Here is a 20,984-nt window from a genome sequence, read left to right as displayed (position 1 = left end):
GTAGTTTGGTAGTGGTTTCAGATCCTCATCTGGGGGGAAAAAGCCCCAAGTGGCCACTGCTGAGTCTCACCTCTGCCCGGCCCACAGCTCCCAGACCTTGGGCACGGGGTTCTCTTCCCTCTGTGTGGCTCTGTGGCTCTCAGTGCTGCCTTCCCTGTGTGTGTCAGGCACAACCCACAGCATTTGCCTGTTTCCATCCTTACCCTGCAATCCCCTCTGCCATGCCCCCCTCCCAGCCTGTCCTGTGGCCACTGCCAGCCCTTGATCTTCACCCCAGCACCTCATCCTGCTGCAGTCCCGGCAGGTGCAAAGGGGCCAGGGCAGGTGGTTCTGTCCCAGAAGGGCTGCTGGTGCCTGTGCTGCGCTGGAGGATGGCGCCTGGACTGGCGCTTGCTGTCTCTCCTGCCCAGGCCACTTTTAAAAGGTATTTCCACTGGAGTCACAAAGTTTATTTGTGAAGAAAAACCACCGAAAAAAACCCCACAACAAAAAAGGGAGTATGATTTATATTTAAAAAAAAAAAAAAAAAAAAAAGCCATTTTCTTGGCCAGCCATTTCCTGAGTTCCCTTTGTTACTACTGCAGATATGTGTTTGAATAAGAGCCTTTTCCCCTCCCCTCTCCTATTCCTCCCTGTTCTACCCTGCAGTGAAGTCACAATCCGGCGTTTGTGGGCTCTGTGTGATGTCAGAGACTCGGTCTTGTGACTTCACCGGCGGGCTCAAGCAGAAGGTGCAGACGAGGCTGAGAGAAGAGAAAAAAAGCCCCCTCCTCTCCTCTTCCCTCCCCCCCTCCACCCTCTCGGTTTATAAAACCAGTAGCTGAGATAAATCGGAAGGGGGTGGGGAGAAGCAGCAGGGAAAGCTGAGAAAGATGCCAGAAAGGTACAGTAAATGGGCTTTATCTCTCTCTCCCTCTCCCTGAAAGTTGAGAGTGGGAAATTGCCCTGCAGAGGCCAGCTCTCGCCGACCACGCGCGGCGGCGTTGGCGGCGGTGGCGGCCGTGTGTCTGCGGCGCCCCGCGCGTGTCGCCCGCCCCCGCCGAGCCCGCCCGGCCGCCCGGCGGGAGGGGGCTGCGGGCGGGGGGCCGGGGCGGCGGGGCGGCCCCAGCCGGGCTGGGCACGGCGAGCCGCCAGCCCGCTCCCTTCGCAAAGGCCCCAGCTGCTGGCTGCGCGCTGCAGTCTGGCTCCTGCGAGACCGACATAAATGGGTTATGGGGTTTGTGCATATGCGGGAGGGGGGGGTCCGCCCCCCCCTTTTTCTTCCCCCTGTATCTCTCGTTGGTGATTTCATTTTTTTTAAAATTTTTAATTTATTTTGTTTTGGTTTTGGATGTGTTTTTGTTTTTTTTTTTTTCAGAGTAGCACGGGGGTGGATGGGGAGGGGGCCTGCCATTCCCCCGTGATATGTGGGTGCATCAGGAGGGAGAAGGGCAAGGCCTCAGGGTCACATTCTCAAGGGTTGTGAGATATGATTTCTTCTTTAATATCTTCATTTTTGGGGGGGGTTGGTTATTGTTGTTGTTTTTTTAACTGACAGCTGCACAATAGCAATGTGGGTGCACCAGCAAACAGCAACCTAAAAAATATTTTTAAAAAATAAAAATTAAAAAAAGAGGGAGGAGGAAAACGGCGTGGGGGGGGGAGTGGGGGTTAGCTTGCCCCTCCCTTCTTTGGTAATTTTTTTTTTGCCTGTGTCAGATTTTCTGTTCACTTGAGATTTTGGACAAAGATGGGGGCAGTGGGTGGGCTGCTTTGAGTTTTGTGATATAATATGACTGGAGCAAGAGAGTAAAGCACAGACAATTAAGGATCAGCGCGAGGGCTTTGCTCATTCAGTCTGTTGAGGAAGCCGTCATTTTGTGTTAGTGTGCGTGTCTGGAGGAGGAAGGATAGTGGAGAGTGACAGTGGAAGGATGCCTAATGTTGTGGTGTATTTGTACTTGCTAAATGCCTGCTCCGGGAAAGGAGGGCTTCAAAAGGAGGGGACATGTGAAAGGGGGTCCTTCTGAATTTGCCCTTTGGTGAAGCCACTTTGGACTGGATTCTCACTGCTGGGAATGTGATGTTTTGTTGCCTCCATGAAAGGGGAGGGCTGAGAAGCGAAAAGGGCAGGTGTCAGGCAGGCTCCTTGCTGCCACGGCTCTGCCTACTCATCTCACCCCGATCACCCCGATGACCGGTGGCGTCTCTGCTGCTCTCATTCCCGAAGCTCCTGTGAAAAGCACCACGTCCCTACTGCCTGCAGGGCCGGGCTTCTCTCCACTCCCGGGTCACTTGGGTCCTGCTGCTGCACTTCACTCCTAAAGACCCAGAGCACCTCCTGCTTTTGTAGTTATTTATTTCTTTATTTCAACTACTGGACCCTGGCTGTCCTCTGCCAATATGTTTCAAGGCTGATGAATAGCACCCCCTGCAGTTATAGAGCTGATCTTTTGTAGCACAGATGTATAATTAATTGTGCAGCGCTTTTGCAGTCTGAACAGGCAAGTGGATTCTTGGAAGACACCCATGTACTGCCACCTGCCTCTCAGAGACTCGGCTCCATGGCCCTTGGGGAAGGGACCTGTTGGCCACAGCTTAAAAGCCTCTGTCCTACTGGAGTGATGTGAAACAGGATTTGAATCCAGGTCTTGGGTGTAAAAGCCAAAAACGCCACAAATAAACCTCAAACCCAAAGCGCTGCTGCACCACAGGACTCCTCTGCCTCTGCTCCAACATGAAAGAACTTTCAGGCATTTTTGCATCTCTGTTCCACCACAATGGTGATGTTTAGGGATTTTTTTTCCTCCTTTTTTTCTCTCAGATAGGAAGTAAGGATTTGTAAGTTTGTAAAGAACTTCGAAGATAAAAATCGTTGTCTGTGCAGAGTTACTGTCTGTTGGCTTGTCTGAGTCACTACCTAGCTTGCCTGGGAAATGAAACCTAGAATCACCCCACAGGCCACTTGGAGGATTAAGTCAAAGGAACCATTGAGGCCTCTTCCCCTCGACCTCTGGCCTTAGGGAGATCAGGAGTGGGGGTGACCAAGTGGGACCGGACGCTGCGTGTGAGTCTGAGAGGTGAGGGGCGATGAGTGAAATGCACCCTGCAAAACTGAGGGCAGAGGACATTGGGGATGTGAGTCAGCTAAGATTAGATACAGAAGAGATTTTAAGCCTCATTATTTTGTCTGGCTATGGCAGGAGTGTCCCCTACGGGGCTTTCCTCAGTTCTTTATCTACACCTGCTTTTAAAAGACCAGAAGACAGTGGAGAAAACCCTTTCCTTTGATTTCTCTTCAGCTGGGGACATCCGTCGCCCAGGACTGTAACCATAGGTGTTCAGGTCGGGGAAGAGATGTGCATCACTTCAGCCCCGTGCTAGGATATGAAAGGATTAAATCTCTTTCCTAAGCAAAGTGGAAGGTCCCCAGGTGTCTTCTCTCAGGCTCAGAGATTGCAGTGGGAGAAGGAAGCAGGATCCAGCTGGGTAAGAGACCTCATCAAGAGGATAAAAGCATTTAGGGTAAAGGACAGTCTGTCTCCCTGAGTAGGGGAAGTAATCAGTGAGGATGTGCAAGGGTCTCTCAAAAAGCCCTAGGCAGGCAATGTGTGTATCAGAAAAGAATTTCCAGGCAGTGGTGAAGGGGAAAGAGCTGAAAGCGTTAATTAGTTCCCACACTGATTCCCCCCCTCCCCTTTCTGTTAAGATATTCCCTTTCTTGCAATGACAGCTGCTTTTCACCTTTCCTTTTCTACTTTCTTTTTCTTTTTTTTTTTTTTTTTTTAAACTTGTGTCCCAGTGAAAAGGTCTGTTAGGGAAACCCCCTACTTATCACCTGAGGCTAGCTGCTGACTTACTGTTTCTCCAGAGGAGATAATGCTAGCTGATTATAAATAGGGTGACTACCCTTTTTCACCAATATCAGGAGTAAGCTGACACCTTGATCTTTAGCCTGTGGAATGAATCACACTGTAAGAGTTGTTACTTTTGGAGTAGTCATTTCCTCTCTCACACTATGCTCCCTGCTATGAAAAGGCTTGGCCCTGATGAAGAGATCCTTGAGCTGGGGGCAGGTACCCCAGGAATGTGAAATTTCACCCTGGTGAAATGCTTTCTCTCCACCAATGTAACCAGTGTCTCATGATGAAACCTGTGTTCAGCCAGGGTTGGTAGGGGATGCCCTTGAGTACTGCAGAACCCCTGCTGCCCAATGCTGCTGTTTCTCATTGAAAGTGCCAGTGCTGGGATAGCCTGTTTTCTTATCTGGAAATTTGGGCTATTTCCTAAACTTGCTAAAACCAGTGGAGACTTACTGAGCTGTGCTTGCTGAGGTATCTCTTCTTGCTTCCGCTGTCCTAAGAAGTGCTGACCTTATTTTCAGAGCCCTAATGGAACTGACAGTATTTTGTTTAGATCTAATTACTCACAGCACATTTACAGAAGTTAAATGGGAGACCTTCAGTCCTAATCATCTCTCAGGACAAATGTGAGTGCCCGCAGGATTCCCATCTGCAGAAGATAATCATTTCAAGAGGAATCATGAAAGCCATGATATGTAAGCAGAGGTTTTCTTAGTTTGAACCTGAACTTAAGTAGGTAACTGTAAGAACAACTTAAATCCTGAAACAAAGCCAAGTTACTTAAGATTTTACTACATGGCTTGGACTCTCTAAAGATAGATTTGTCCAGCTTTTAAAAATTAAAGACTGATTTTCTTCACTGAGGACAGTTGTGTCTTTTACCTAATAGCTTTTAAAGCATTTTCATCACTTGTGAATGAAAAGACACTACTTTTCCCCATCCCCAAATGTGTCAGTAGTGTTCATAAATAGTGAAGTATGTTGCATTTAAAGTTGTAAGTTCTGTATGTTCTCATGTGCCCTATCCTGATTTAGATTTGAGCAAAACTTTAAAGTAGTGCAGGGCACTAAAATAAGGCATTAATATGTTTTGAGATGTAGAATTAGAGTGTTTGAGCATTGAATAAACTTTAATGAGTCTCGAGATACAAAGTAATTAAAGTGGTTGTGTTTGAAATAGTTTTTTTCCTCTCATGTTTTGTTAGCAAGAGGAGATAGATATATAAGCAAACTGTGGTGGAACTTTAAAAATATTTTCAATCAACCAATCTCTCAGCTGAATCAGGACCAGAGAACATCACTATATGTAACAAAAAAAAAGCAGAAGCTGATTTCTATGACACGAAGTTAATGAGATTTCATGCAGTGTCTATCTTTAGTGGACCCTTAGGTTTCTACTACCTAATATAACTACAGACTTCTTACCAGAAGAATATAGAAGACTCTCTTGGTTTTGGTCCAGTCTGATGTTTTCTGCATTGGCCTCCTGCTGCTGCAAGCTCCTCCTATGTGCTGTTTGATGTGCCTGCAATTCTGGAGCGGGGTAGCAGCAAGGTGACTGGAAGAACTAATGCTGTTCCTTCAGGGACCTTTTTTCCTTCTCCTGTTGGCACAGCTGAGATTCAACTGCTATTGCATACATCAGGGAGGAAGCCAACAGGGAGCAAAGTAAGCATCAAAATCTTAGTTGCCGCTAAAATTTGGAACTATATGTTATGGGGATTTGAGCTTGTTAAGCCCAGAAATTCCCACTTCCCCGTAGGCAGAAAAAGCCACCCCAGCAAATGAAACCTCTGTAAAGGGCTAGCTGAAGTAAGAGAGAAAAAAAATCCCTTTCTGTAAAACATGTTCGGGCAAGGCAGAGTTGGTTTTATGTAAGATCATTTAAAAAGACAAGTTCTAATATTTGAATTTCTACTTTTATTTAGTTATGCTTAGCAATTCAGATAATGAAGATTTATTGATGGTCTTTTCTGCCTTGTTGGAGACAGTCTTGCTGGAGAGTCATATTTGTATGGCTTTCTGTTTTCATTTCCACCTTTATTACTCTGGGCATCTGCATGGAATGTGATTGGCTTTTCCTCAAAAGTTCAGCTTCTGTTGTTCTCGCTTTTTCTGCTGGACTCAGATTCTTTTGTCTGCAGCATCACAATCACTTTCACAGCAACTAATTCTGTTCTGTCAGAAGCAGCTTTTTGGCAGGAAGCAAAAGGAAGAAGCAGAAGAAGCAGAGGAGGTCTTAGGTACAAAGATCTTATTTTCATGAATCAGCTCTTTGTAACGGGAAGATGAAAAGGCAGAAGCGTTGCAGTGTTTTAATTTGTTCTCCTGCTATGATTCACGCTACCTACCTTCAGCTGCTTTATCATTTTCCTTCCTTTGAGGTGCTCCAAAGTCTTTCAATCCTGTTCTGTTGGAGGAAGGGGCTGTAGGACTTAATGCTATGGCTTATGGAGACACTCCCAGTGTCTGGAGGGAAGCTTTCAAGTAATGCACCCAAGACATGACCATCAGTATGCTGAAAATCTGTGCTTGTCCAAAATATTTTCCAGCAAGCGCAGATCCTTTGGTAGTCTTAAGGTGAAAAGTTAAATATCAGTGAATGAGAGGAGAGCCTTCCCTGTCTTTGCTGCAGTTCCTTAGGAGATATCTGATACTGCTTCTCCCTTGCGTAGGGTCAGATGTAACACTTTTTATCTGCAGTTAAGTGTAAAAGAAATAGGAGGAAGGTTTGGGAAGTCCTGGGGCTGAGTAGGAAGAGAGACAGGAAATGTTAATGAATATAGCCATGCTGATGTCTTTCTTGGAGAAAGAGAAACAGGTGAGCTGCCCTTGCTTTATGCTCTCTTAAAGATGTAGCTGTCCCATCGTGAATATAAGTTTCAGTCCCCGGTTGTATGACCTGTAGGTACCCAATCTTGCTGTCATGTTTTGTATTATCTATCTTCAAGGTAGTCACTAATGTCCATTCCCATAGCATCTAAGAGCCTCTAGATGAAAGCTGTAAAAGTACAGTGGTGAGCTTGTGTGTGACATGAAATTGTGTAACAGGAAAAGATTAGGATAAGGGTAAATTAGGTAAGGTAAATTTGAGAGGATGAGTGCCATGTCTGTGAGAAATCCGTGTGCCTGACTGTGGAGGCTTCACCTTCCTAGTGTTGCATCAGCAGTAAAACCTTTCGAAAAGAAGAAAGAATCTCTCAAAGGACCCCATCAGCTGCATTCAGAAATCATGCTTCCTCTAACAAACACTGAGGTGTTTGGAGCCTTTCCAGCATATGTTACCTGCAAACTTGTTCTTGATCCCTCATCCTGTGTCACTTACTGTCCTCCCCCCTTCCAGGCAGAGGGAGCTCAGGGGGTGTGTGAAGATGAGAGGTGGAAGAGGTCAGGAATGGTGTCATCCTTCTGTTCCCCCTCCAAGCTGCTAATGTATGCTTCTGGAGAGCCACACGTACTGAGTAATTACTGAATTACAGCTAGATCAGAAGTGGTGACCTCCAAGACAGAAGGAGACTCTCCATCTCCATTTGTCAGTCCTCTTGGGGTCAGAAGGACAATTTTTCGCTGGGATCTGTGAGGGAGGGGAAAGATAAGTGCAAGGTAAGCCTTACATTAAGGCAGAACAGGGAAAACGTTTGCTTTAGCCATTGCAGAGTTCATGTGCAGTAAGATGCAGCATTGCTTATATGTGTGTTATGACAGCAGCACTTGTGGGAGCAGTGGCACTAACCTGAAGGGCTACTCAAGGGACTTTATTTTGCTCAGAATCTCCCATCCATCATAGAGGAGGGTGCCAAGTCTTGAGACCATTTTCCTGCCTTATTTCTGCCTCTATCCTCAAAAGCATTTTGATTAGGAGATGGCAGGGAGGATTTCAGGGAGGAAATGGGTAAGATTTGGAAAGTTTCTGTTGTGCTAGTACCATAGTGGCTCTGTACAATTATGACCAAGCTGATTTTCTTGCACTAAAAGCAGAGATTTCAATCTTTCTTGTGACTGTGGTGTAGCACATATGCTGAATTTATAGCACTTACTCTTGGATGATGGAATGTATTTGCTGGAAATTTACATTCAAACCTGTTTAGTGTGTTGTGTTGGTTGGAAAATTGATCCTTTAAGGTTTTCGTGTTTTTGTTTTTTTGGTTTTTTGGGGGTTTTTTGTAGCTATTTTTGGCCTTAAATCTCTGGGGTTTTTTCTTCCTTTCAGAACTGAAGGGTGAGAGCATATAGGTGCAACTGAGGAACTTACATTGAAGCAGAAAATCTTGCATTGGTGTTAGATTCCCACCCTGATCATTTGTGTAGGAATGTAGCCCTAGTAGCATGATGGAGCTACTTTCTTCATTAGTCCTATTAATGTTTTATTTATAACAATTTTTTTTTTTTTGTAACCCATGGTGGTCAAGTAGACAGATGCCACTGAATGGCCAAGTCAGAAGGTTGAATTTCTTTCTTCTGGAAAGAAAATGAAATGTGACACAGGAAAACTTGGCAATGTGAACAAGGTGTACTAATGACAGTGGTTTTTCATCTGGAGTCTGCAGACAGCCAAAAATTAGTTTCAGAGAGAATTAAATTATCCATTAAGCTCAGTGGGGTTGTAAGTTGAAGCCTGATATATCACTTGGAAAGCTGCAAAGGATATGGCGTCTCTACTTGCGTGATATTTAACTAATATAGTTTTGATAACTTTGTTTACATTCTGCACTTATATTGACCCTGTGTATTGCCAGTGATGCCTACTGTAATGCAGCAGCTGAAGATTGTGTGACAATTGGCTGTGTTTATACCATGAGCTCTTTTAAAACTTCAGTTCATCCTTCAAAATCAGCCATATAGTTTTCAAGCTTTTAAATACTTTATTGTTGTATTTCCCTTGTAACGCCTATAAAGCAGTCATAATGGAGATGGGAAGTGCCACTCTGCAGCAGACTAGAGATCCAGATATTTCACTGTGTGAATTCACTTACTTTTGGTCCTTTGAGAAATATTTGACTTGGTAATGGTTGCTGTTCTTGTATTTTTGTATGCCTTTTTGAGCATTTTAACAAAGCTTTTGCAATTTATGCTGCAACTTTGTTTTAAACATTAGGTAAAAAATACCTTGATGTAACAAGCTTATCTAGATAAGCTGTGCTCTCATGTATTTATATATACGAAAGGGCTTTACCTTAAGGTAAGTTTTAGTTTAGCTCAAGTTAGAGTGCTCTAAACACTCTTACCTTACAGATCTACATAAATTATTGACCTCAATTGACGCTTCACTTCAAAATCAGAAAACAGATTTGGAAAACCAAATTATAAAAATCTTATCGAGTTCCCCCACCCCGTTACAGTTTTTATCATAGTCCTGGATCCCCAGGGGCAATGCTGCTCTAACCAAGTTTTTAGCATACCGTGGCAGTCAACAAGATTAAGGCTGTTTCTGATGAGAGCAACCTTGCAGTTTGTCATGGTGAATGTGCTGTCGGAGCCACTTCTCCAGCGAAGGAAGCGATGACCTCCACCTCCTGTGAGCGAAGCAGTGTGCCTGAAACACCACTTGTGAACGGGCAGCCAGTGCTGAGGAGAGCAGGGTGTGCAGTACTACGAGAGCAGGCAGTAAGGCAGCGCCGGTGTGCTCCAGCTGCAATTTCCAGGGAACTGATGCGGAGCACATCGCAGTATTCTCATCCAAGGAGATAAGGCATAGATCACAGCAGTAGATTGGTCTCAGAAAGGAGCCAGTGCCTCTTGAGTCCCAAAACGAGCGAGCAGAGGAGCAGGCAAGTCTTTCCTAGATGCTCCAGGTGCACAATTGCCTGACCAGCAGCTGGGAAGTCCCTAACACCCACAAATTGTTAACTTGAAAGACAAATGCAAGAAGCACATGTAATTGTCTGTTCTGGTTGTTTTCCCCAGACTACTGGGCTTCATTCTAGGCTTATCTGGATGGAATTTCAGCCAGCCTCCAAATTATTTTTGACAGATAATGCACGGTATGAGATGTGGTGGTTTGTATTTATTTTTCATAAAAGGCAAGTCACCTGTGGAGGAGCCATCAGGGAAATTGTCAAGTGGCCGTGCTTACACCACAGTCCTTCACAGCAGTTCATTGCCTTTGGGATGAGCTCCGAGCAAGAGGCCTTCTCTTGGAATACGGCTTGCTGAGGATCTGGGAAACAAAGCTCAGGAAACAGGGCAGTTATTGAAAGTGTCATATCTGCTCAGTAAAGTTGCCCTCTCGCTCTCAATCCCAAAAACTAGGGACTAATCTGAAAAAAGCTGAATTGTCTCTAAAGCACAGAAGTGCAGTAGACACACGGGACTCCCAAATGCAAGGCCGGCGGGGGCTCGGAGGGCCGGCAGTGCCACTTGTGACGGCCCGAGGGGCCCCGGGCAGGCGGTGCGGGGCAGGAGAGCGCGGGCACCGCCGCCTCCATGTTGTTTCCTCAGATCCCCGCGCCTCCGCTGAGGCACCTCCGATTCGGGGCCCGCCCAGCCCCGGCGCACGGCCCGACTGCCGCCTCGAGTGTGCTCCGGGGCTGCGAGCCGGCGGAGGCGTGCACCGGCCCCGCCAGGGCCCGGCCGTCGCTGTCCGGGCGGAGACAAGTGTGCAAACGGAGCAAAGCCGGTTGTTAAAATGCCTTGTGGGGGGGGTGGTGAGGGTGGCGGTATTGACTGGCGGGGAGAGGAGATGTGCGCTGCCCCGGTGCCTGCCCGGAGCGGGGCCCGCAGCCCCGCCGGGGGTCCCGGTGCCCTCCGCAGGGCGGGCTGGTGCAGCACGCGCACCGGGCGCGCCTCGCCCACGTGCTCCGGGCGCGCGGGACTGGGGGGGGGGGGTGGGGGGGGGGGGGGTGGCGCGCGGCTCCTTTAAGCGGGCGCGCGGTGGTGGGAGGGGTTCCCTTACGCGCTCGCGGAGGCACGTCCCCGCACGCGGGGGCGCGCGCGCACGCGCCGCTCCCCCTCCCTCCCTCGCCCGGCCGGGACCCGCCGCCTCGCGCCGCCGTTCCCGCTGGCGCGCGCGCTGGCTCCGCCACCGGCCGCCGCCATTGGCTGCCGGGGGTCAGGTGACCCCGTGTTATTTCCTGTGTGTGTGTGTGTGTGAGGTGTGAGTGAGGGGAGGAGGATGGAGCCGGACGCCCCCGCGCTCCCGCCCGCCCCCCGGCCCCGCCGCCCCCGCTGCTGAGCCGCCCCCGCCCCGCCCGCCCCGCCCGCCGCGGCGGAGGGTGCCGGGCACGGCGGCGGGGGAGGTCTCAGGTAAGGGGCTGCCGCGCTGGCCCGGGATGTGTCGGTGTGTGTGGGAGGCCTGGGGAGGGAGTGGGAGCTCCTGGCGGGGGAAGCCGAGGTCGCCTGCGCGTGTGGGAGGGGATGTGAGGATCTCATCCGTGAGGTGGGGGGCGAGCGCTGCGTACCAGGGGGGTTTGTGAAAGGGCTTCTGGGAAGTTCAACCTTCGCCCTCCCCACTTTTCTTTTTCCTCTCTTTTTGTTTTTTTTCTTTAAAGAAAAAAAAAGGTTTGTTTATGTGTGTTCGAAGACGCCCTCGTGCTGCCTGGTGGGGTGCCCACCTGTTTTTCTGTCCCGGAAGAATGTTTTTTTTTTTGCAAGAACTGCGAAGTTTTTGTGGGGATTGGTGTTTTCGTTGAAGAGATAAACGATTAAAACTGTTGGAGAAGATGGATGCACAGTGCTGGAATTGTAGTAGGTGGACAGGCTGTGTTGGGAATGCTTGGGGTTTGTGGTGCCTCTCTGCTTTTTGGAGGCTCAACGTAGCCGTTGCTTATCTGCAGAGATAATCAGGATATAATGTGTTCGGGCTGCTGTGAGGATCAGTTTGTCTTTTCTTAATGGTGCTTACCTTGCTGGAAGTTGTGTTTAGGGCTGCAGTTGGAAGTTATTTTTCCTGCCTTGAGGGAAGGAATAAGGGAAAGTTATGTAACGTAAGTGTTCTTACCTATGTATCAGAGCTGCCTGATGGTACTGGGGCTCTGTTATTAACCTGAAAATAAGAGCATGTTTGTGTGTGAATCAACAAGTGACTGCTGTCTCTCTGAGTAGATTTGGCTCCACCAGAATCCTTTTTTTCTTGTGTATGCTGTCTTTTCCTTCATTAAAAGGGCAGGCAGCTTGATTAAATTGCAGCGTTGTTTTCTGTACTATTCCTTCTTTTTTTTTTTTTTTTTTTTTTTTTTTTGTAAGTCTTCCTGTGAAAACAAAAGAAAAATAAGAGGTACACCTGCGAGGGGATTGAGTTTCAGAGCTTTCTGTGTTTAGGTTAGCATTTTGAAAGCTATTCATGTCTGTGTCGCTTGTTGCCATCTGTTGCTGCATGCATGGGTAATTCTTTGGAGAGTATGATTTTTAGCATGCTTCCTGACCAATAGATGTGCATGGAGCAGTTGGATCACCTCTACTCAGATTTTATAGAACAATGAAGTGACTGCATGATGGAGATGCAGCAGCTTTTGGATTTGGTTTGTAGCACATTGGCTGAGCTCAATTCAAGGAGAGCTGGTTTCTTTTACACATTTGCTAGACTTCTTTTGTCAAATGAGCTTGTTTTTTGAGGCTTACTGATGGGTATTATATAGCCTATGAAATACATTTGATTAAGTGTATGTAATAAATAATTTTTAGTATTGTTATTTGAGTTTTCATTTGGCTGAAATGTTTTGGGTTTTTTTGTTTCTTTGGTTTTTTTCCCTTTAAATCCACATCTTTAAATAGGATTCCATGTTAGTTCACTTGGAGTTGTTTGAAGCTGTATTATTTAATATTAGGTTCCATTGGCATTTGAAAGGGCAGCTGCATTACTATACTGCAGAGAGAATTGCTATTAAAAAGGAAAAAGATTTATTCGCTTAGTCATCTGTCTCTTAAACTTTGTTAATGCTACAAGGAGAGGAGGATAGTCATTCCTCATTTCTGTAAATTGCTGGTATTGTGGATTCTGGTTAAATCAACAAGCAAGTTACTGTGTCATTTGAGTGAAAGTATGACAGCACTTTTATATAAAAAGTACTACTTTCCTATTGTGTTCTTTTGAATCTTGTAGCTTTGGGATAGCTTTTGGGCTTTGTATTGTTAGGTTTAAATGTCTGGGGGAAGTTCTTGGAGTTTTTTGCTGGCTTGGTATTCTTCAGCCTATTTAAAGTCTGTTAACATCCTTTCTAGTAGAATTGTGGGTGTTTTGACACAATTTGGGCTTTGACTTATAAATCAGTTTTCAGTGGTCGTGGAGTTGATGAAACATGGATTTTTGCTAAAACATATGCTTTCATATACCTTTGCAGCCTGGGGCAGGTTAATCATGCTTCCCTATATGAAAGCTGTAGGAGCAGCTTCATTGTTAGGGACTTTGATAGGAGGTCAAAAATTTTGATTTTGTTCTTGTTACTTTTCTTTGTTACTAACAAAGTAATTAACCTGAAGTGAGTTTTTATTAAAGGGGTAAATCTGTTTCTATAATGTGTAAATAAGAAGTGAAGGTTATTTAAATGAAAGAGAACTTATTTGTGTATTAGTTGTAAAGGAGACCTCTTTTTATTGTGAGAAGAAGCTTCCTTAATCTTTAGCTTAAGAAACAGGCTGTTACTAACCTGTTTGCTACATTTTAAAGGATACTCAGAGTGTAAATAAAAGCATTCTTAATGGTTCCATCTATGATTGATACATATATGAAATTTGTAGGACAAAGTGAAATGTGTAGGATTTTGGGTTTTTTCCTTCTCTCACTTCCTGTTGTGGAAATGTGTGCAAAGACAGCCCTTTGGACTCTTAGGACCATGTTAAAAAGAGAGTCATTGCATACCCCTTTCTCCCTTTTTAGGTCACGTGTAACTAAACCACCTGTGAGATGCAGCAAAATGGCAATAACGCCGCTCTTGGAGTAAGAGTTACAGTGCACATGTCCCTTTGCTCTTCTACCATCTTGGCATGCTGCTATCTGGAGTGAAGGCATAATATGTAATAAACTTGAATAATTCCATGCTGCTTCCTTGACTTCTCTGTAATTTGAGATAAGGGTATTTAAGAGTTTATAGTGACTTATACATATTGTGCATTTTGACACAGGGCATGCCAGATCTCCATTTGGGTGGGATAGCTTTTTAATTAAAGCATGTGTTTATTTTTCTATACCTTGTTCAGTTATGTTTTGTACTTATGAAAAGTATTGCACTCGTGTTTTGGGAACCTGAATTCTTATAAATTACAAAGATTTAGTAACGCTTTTGGCAGTGCTGGCTTCTCAGGCTTCAGAGTGTACCTTAACTGGCTGTGTGAGAATTTGTGTTGCTTAATCCCATGGTTGGCCTCTGAAGCGGGGAAGATCATTAATGGCAGTTTCTGAAGATCCAACTAACTGATTTGTTGGTGGAGACTAGATTGAGACCAATCAACTTCTCCTATTCAAGAAATTAAAACTGCAGTTTGCTAGCAAAAGATGTCTTTTATTATCCACTTTTGGTGAAATCTCTTTCAAAATAGTATTTTAATTTCTGGTTTAGCTTTTGGACTTCTAAAATCAAAAATAAAGGCAGTCCTTAGTGTTTAAACCCACTTCTAATAGTGTTGATATGCTACGTAGAACTGTCTTTATTGCAGACAAGCATTTAGTGTTACTGATAGAGAGCACAAACATAGTGTAAGCAGAGGTATATACTTCTCTGATATCGTGCAGGAGAGGCTGTTCCTGTAGTGGGATTCTGATGTTCAAATTTGTTCCTATCAAACTTTTCTTACTTACAAAAAGAAAAAAAAAAAAGGTGGCTCAATTATTCTTATTACCTGGATCCCATTCCTGGCAGTTCTTGACTAGACTTCAGCCTTGACTGAACTGGATAAATGAAAGGTGTCTTCAGCCATGTACAGCACTGTTGGTGCATGTGTCACCTTGGTGTCTGGCTATACCCCTCCTTGATTGCTTCAGCTGAGCCTTTCCACTGCTGCTTACCACTAAGATACCTATGGATTTCTTTGGGGTCACTTGGAAAAGTATGTGATGTTCTTCATTATGCACGTACATGGGTTTCCTTGAATTTTAGAAACAGGAAAGGACAAAAACGAAAAGCGAGACCCAAAGACTCAAAAGTCAAAACTGACATGTAGTCAACAGTGGATTCTGTTTTGCCCTGTTGGAGGATAAGATCTGCTCTGGATGTTCTAGAGTCTGTGCTTTGCTGCCTGTTTGCCTTTGAAGACAAAAAAAAAAAAAAAAAAAAAAAAAAAAAAAAAAAAAAAAAAGTAGAATTGCATTTTACCTTCTCTTAAACTTCTTACTACCTTCATGAACAACAGCACAAGCAGTTGAACTGTGATCTTGCAGTAAGACTCCTCTTTCTTCCTGCCTCTAACCAGTGATTCCTCAAGAATGGAGCTAAGCAATGGTAGCCAAAAATGCAAGCATCCTCTTGTGAGCAAACAGGCTTATGTTTTTTCCAGTGCCTTTTGTGTTTCTCTTTTACCACCGTGTTTGTACCCTGTGATGATATTGGAAGAGGAAAGGAGAAGGGGGAAAAAGTGTTACCAGGTTCTTTGTCAGAGAGTTGAGCTCCTTAAGATTTGACCTATTCTCCATCTGGGAAGGCCATTATTTCTTACCTGAATTGTGATGCAACAAATAGAAAAAGCTAGGAAAATTACTTTTTTCCCCCCTACTTTTTCATTACAAGCACACAGCATACCTGTGTTCATACCAACAACTGTGTATGGAATTCATTGCGCATTCTGTGCTGGAACATGATGATTTGGTTTTGTAGTATTTTACTAGTATGAACTCTGTCATCTAATTGCTAGTAAATTGCGAATCCTAAACAGAACCCTCTGATGAGCTCTGATGAGAGCTCAGTACTTAGCTAGAAATTGTATAGGGAGCTACTATGTTGAAAGCTTTAGTACAGTTTATTTGAAGTATTGTTCATATCACATTCCCTGTAAAATTAGGTGCTGTAAAGTGTCTTGTTAATAGCTTTTAACTGAACTAAAGACTTGGTATTAGCAGAGCTGACTGAATGGCTTGTGTCCATGTATAGCATCACTAATGACTGGGAAAAACATACCTAAAACTTATTAGCTGAAAGAAAAATATGTGCTGTCATACTTGCCAGAATAGGAATAAACCTTCATGACCATAATGAAATGTTGTTAATCAGCCTTCACTTCAATATCTACAGTTTGCTGTTACCCTTGGTGAGATGCCTAGATACACTTAAATTTCCATGAGATTTGATTTATTCAACAGTGTTTTCTATGAGTAGATATTCTAGAATAGTGGAAATTCTATATGTGATTTTTAAAATATTAACATGAATGGTTACATGATAAATGTAGTGAATGATGCATGATTAGCATTATGTTTTCTGCTGGAAATACAAAACATCAGGGCAGAAACAGTCTGGGAGGTTCTTGGAATGTATGTCCCCTGACACAAATGATGTGGTGGAAAACTAGGGAAGGCACCTGCTGTACCTGTGATTTGTGAACAGAGAAGTAATGGTGGATGATGTGAGGGTCAGAGAACATCCTGGACAGAGTGATCATGCAAGGATAGTTTTCACTTCTTGGGGAAATAGGAGGGGAGTCATCAGAACTGCCACCTCTGACTTCCAGAGAGCAGAGACTCTGGCCTGTTCAGGAACCTGGTTGACAGAGTCCCTTGGAAGGCATTCCTGAAGGGCAGAGGAAGGTTGGACATTCTTTAAGAAGGAAATCTTAAAAGTGCAGGAGCAGGTTGTCACCATGTGCTGAAAGCTAAGCCAGCAGGGAAGACTGGTCTATCTGAACAGAGAGGTTTGGCTGGAAATTGGGAGAAAATAAAAAGAAATGACCTTTGAAACAAGAGGCATTAACTCAGGGTGATTACCAGGATGTTGAGAGGTTACACAGAAAGAAAATTAGAAGTCCTAAACCTAACTAGAACTAAATCTGGATGCTACCATGAAAGACAACAAAAATGTTTCTGTAACATACAGTAGCAACAGAAGGAGGGCCAGAGTCCTTTATTGGATGTAGGGGTGGCAGAGGATGAGGAAAGGGTTGAGATGCTTAATGCATTTTTGCTTCAGTCTGTAATGGTGAGACCAGTTGTTATCTGCGTATTCAGACCCCAGAGCTGGAAGACAAGGATAGGGAGAAGAAAGAAGCTCTTGTAATCTCAGGGAAAATGATCAGTGACCCTGCTACACCACTAAGACGCATGCAAGTCTTTGGGGCCAGATGGGATCCACTCAGGCTGCTGATGGAGTTGGCAGAAGTGTTCACTGAGCCGCTTGCTTTCAGCAGTCCCAGCTACCTGGGGAGGTCCCTGGTGATTGGAAGTTGGCAAATGTGGTTGCCATCTACAGTAAGGGCTGGAAGGAGGATCTGCAGACCTGTCAGCCTGACCTCTGTGCCCAGGAACCTTGTGGAACAGATCTTAAGTGCCATCAGGTGGCATGTGTGGTTCCACCAGGTCTAGTCAGCATGTATTTAGGGAAGTTGAATCCTACTTGACCAACCTGATCTTCTGCAACAAGGTAACATGAGGGAAGGGCTGTGGATGTTGCCTAGCTGGACTTTATAAAAGCTTTTGATAGTGTTTCCCCCAGCACTCTTCTGGAGAAACTGGCAGTTTGTGGTCCTGCACGATTGCCCTGTCGGCTGAGTGGAAAACTGGCTGAATGGCCAGTCTCAGAGTGCTGAGGAATGGAGTTTCATCCAGCTGGCAGCTGGTCCCAAGTTTTGTTCCCCAGGACTCTGTGCTGGAGCCTGTCCTGTTTGATGTCTTTATTGATGATCTGGATGAGGAGATTGAGTGCACCCTCAGTCAGTTTGCAGATGGCACCAAGCTGGGCTGGAGTGTTGATCTGGTGGAACATAGGAAGGCTCTGCAGAGGGATCTGGTTGGACTGGGTTGATGGGCCAGTGGTATGAGGTTCAGCAAGGCCAAGTGCCAGGTCCTGCACTTGAGTCGCAGCAGCACCATGCAGTACTGCAGATGGGGGTCAGAGTGGCTGGAAAGCAGTCCAGTGGATTGACAGCAGCTGAACATGAGCCCATGGGTGTGTGTGCCCAGGTGGCCAAAAAGGCCAGTGGCAACATGGCTCCTACCAGATATAGTGTGGCCAGCGCCTGTACACTTGTGAGGCACAAATGCCTCAGTCCTGTGTCCAGCTTTGAGCCCCTCGCTACAAGAAGGACATAGAAGGGCTGGAGTGTATCCAGAGAAGGACAATGGAGCTGGTGAAGGCTCTGGAGCACCAATATTATGAGTAACTGGGGGAGCTGGGGTGGCTTAAGCTGGAGAAAAGGAGACTCAGGGGAGACCTTATTGCTCTCTACACTGCCTGAAAGGAGGCTGTAGCCAGGTATAGTTCAGTCTCTTTCCCCCGAGTAACAAGCAATAGGACAGGAGGCGATGGCCTCAAGTTGTGCCAGGGGAGGTTTAGATTCGATATTAAGAAATATTTTTCACCTGAAATAGTCAAACATTTGAACAGGTTCTCTAGCAAAGTGGAGGAGTCACCATCCCTGGAAGTGTGGTTAAGGACATTTTTGTGGTAGCTTTGACTATTCTATGAGAGGGGTTGGATTTGATAATCTTAAAGGTCTTTTATAAGCTAATGGATTCCATGATACTTTAAACCATGTCTTTCCCTTTTGTTTCTCATCTTGCATTTGGGGGAAAAAATGAATTCAACAGTATTCTGTCATGTTGTGCAAGTTGATTTGCTCACTATAAGTTTTCCCTATTTCACTTCATGTGTGGAGGTGGAGAGGTTTCTCTTCTCTCTCTGCTCCAACATTTTTGCATAAAATTTGTACATCTGATTTTCTCATGTTCTTGATCCTGACCATGCCTTGTGTGTATTGCTACATAAAATTGGTCTTTTAGATAGGTCTTGATAAGTATAATCATAACAGATACTTAGCAGGCAGTAAATTTAATGTGTTGGGCAAAATTGTTACAGAAGGAGGTAGCAGATTGTCTTTGTATTGCAGGGCATTGCTGAGTGAGTGGCAGATTCTCTTCTGTAGTGTGGGAGAGCGGAAGTCGCAGGAGCATAATTGAGAATTGCTCCAAAGTGACGCTTTTTTATTTTGCATGAGAAAACTGAACTGTGCTGTACTTATCTGCCTTCCATGTAAATCACTGCATTTTAAGGGGAAACATCTCATCCCTTGTTACTCTGAGAGTGATAGAAAGAGAACTCTGCTGCAGAACTGTTAGCTAGCCAGCTGTGGTAGGGCACTGGTTTTGGTGATTTGCTGGCGGTCCACTGCAGTGTGGTATTGTATATCTTTACAGTTCTGACTTCAGCTAATATCATATTTACTTTGGAGAGCAGGGATTCTCACATTTTGGACTTGCTTCCTTTTGCTCTGTGTTTTCTTTTCTCTTTCTTTTAGAAAAGTCTTTCAACTTTCATACATTAGGTATCTCATATTCTGGTTATCAGAGACAAAAATATGTTCTTGCTTACAAATTGCTCAATTGAGTGCATTTTTATTTCAATGATGGTAGTATCCTGCAATTAGAATATAGAAATTTGACTTGTTATGTCTTCATTTTGGTTGTTTCCTTGTCTTTTTGCCTTGCAGTAATACAGCTTGTTTTATGTTTGGAAGGTGGAATTTGTGGAAAACCGAAGGGAGGTGTATGTATAATAGAGCTGCTAAAAATAGCAAAGGGAGGAGAAGAGGTTAATTATATGTATACTCTACAGCATAGTCAAAACCCTGTTGGAGCTGGTGGAAATAGAAAACTTAAGTAAACCTGGGTCATACTCACCAGCAAAAGCACATCCCAGCTCAATGAGAAACAGCATTAGGGAGTTCCTGAAAGTGGAAGGGAGGAGGATTTAGGAAATAAACTATTTTGCTTATCCACAGAATATACCCACTGTAATGTTTATAAAGACTTTGTTGGTCTCTGTTTACTCATGGAATTTTGGCTCTGTGTGTGCATTGCCTTTCTGGAATAAGCTAAGGAGTAAGGTCCTTTTGCTCAGTTGATTAACAGGACTTGAAGAATTGAATCACGAATGATTCTCAAAATGCAGGTAATTTAGTTGCCATCTTTCTAGCTGAAACAAAGTACCAGACTTCAGTTTTTCATAGAAAGTTGGGAAGTTTTAGGAAAAGAGATCTAGTCCTTTTCTTGTAATGGAACACTAGGACTACATTAGCATTATGAAATGGTTAAATATAATCCATTGTGTATGGTTTATGTTAATTGTATTTCTTTGTTTAGCTTCCTCACAAGGGGAGATAGGTAGAGACAGAAACAGTATAGTCTTATGGTTTTGTTTTTTCTCTTCTCCTTGGTGTACCAGATGAATGACTGCAGGAGTGCAGGAACTTAAGTTTAAGAGAATGGTGGGACTGATACTGAGAGTAATCTAAGCTCCCTCTGTCTTACTTTAAAATGTTAACTCTAGCATTTCCAAAAACTATGCTCTGAGTGCAGTCTCTTTGTTATCCTCCACTAATCAGTATTTACAGAGGCTTGGTTTCTTCTCTGGTTTTGGATTAATCCCTCCTCTTTGCTTTCAACTGCTGACTTCCTTAAGGATATATCCTTTAGGATACAACATGGAATACATGCAGTAGAAGCTTTGTCCATCAGCTTTCCAGCTTCAACACTCCTGGCACTATGACTGTGGTGATACAGAAATCCTCTGGGGAAGGAGAAAGATTTAAACCCGGGTTGTGAGAAGATCTCTAATTGTAGGTTGTTAATTTCTCTGGACTGTTTATGCTCATTAGAGTTAATTTTTGTGCCTGTGGTGTGGTCTGACTGCTATTGACATTTCCTGCCTTTGACTGTGACAGCAGAACTTGGAAGTGTGGAGTTTGTTGGTTACAGTGGCTTGAGTTTAAAACCTAGATTTTTCAGACTTTTAACTGAGGTGTGTTAGAAGTTTAATCACTTTATATATATAAAAATCTGACGTGGAAAGATTGCTTCTGAAAAGTTTTAACTCGGGGGGGAGCTGGTGAGAGTGAACCAATTTAAGTGCTTTAGGCCAAGGATAAGTATAAACCTCAGGAGTTCTGAGCTGTTTGCTCCAACACTGCTTTGTGCTGCCTTATCTCTGTCTCATCTGTCTATATGTTATCCACTGGAGCTACAGTGTGGATGCATAATGAGGTGGTTCAAGAAACTGGTCCAGTCTGAAA

At 44.5% G+C, this 20,984-nt stretch overlaps 1 protein-coding gene across 4 annotated transcripts in view; it reads left to right on the top strand.

The window, feature by feature from the left end:
- TCF20 (transcription factor 20) overlaps positions 1-20,984 on the top strand; it is a 128,253-nt gene that overhangs the window by 52,592 nt on the left and 54,677 nt on the right. The window contains exon 1 of one of the 4 annotated variants that reach the window (XM_056509338.1): positions 10,909-11,084. The exons of the other annotated variants lie outside the window; for them this stretch is intronic. The gene's annotated coding sequence lies outside the window, so the exon portion shown is untranslated. Of the gene's footprint in view, positions 1-10,908; positions 11,085-20,984 lie in introns of those variants that run through there. 4 annotated transcript variants of the gene reach the window in all.

Source organism: Oenanthe melanoleuca, chromosome 1A, assembly GCF_029582105.1.
Source record: "Oenanthe melanoleuca isolate GR-GAL-2019-014 chromosome 1A, OMel1.0, whole genome shotgun sequence".
Taxonomy (NCBI): domain Eukaryota; kingdom Metazoa; phylum Chordata; class Aves; order Passeriformes; family Muscicapidae; genus Oenanthe; species Oenanthe melanoleuca.
This window is presented reverse-complemented; position numbering and strand designations above follow the sequence as displayed.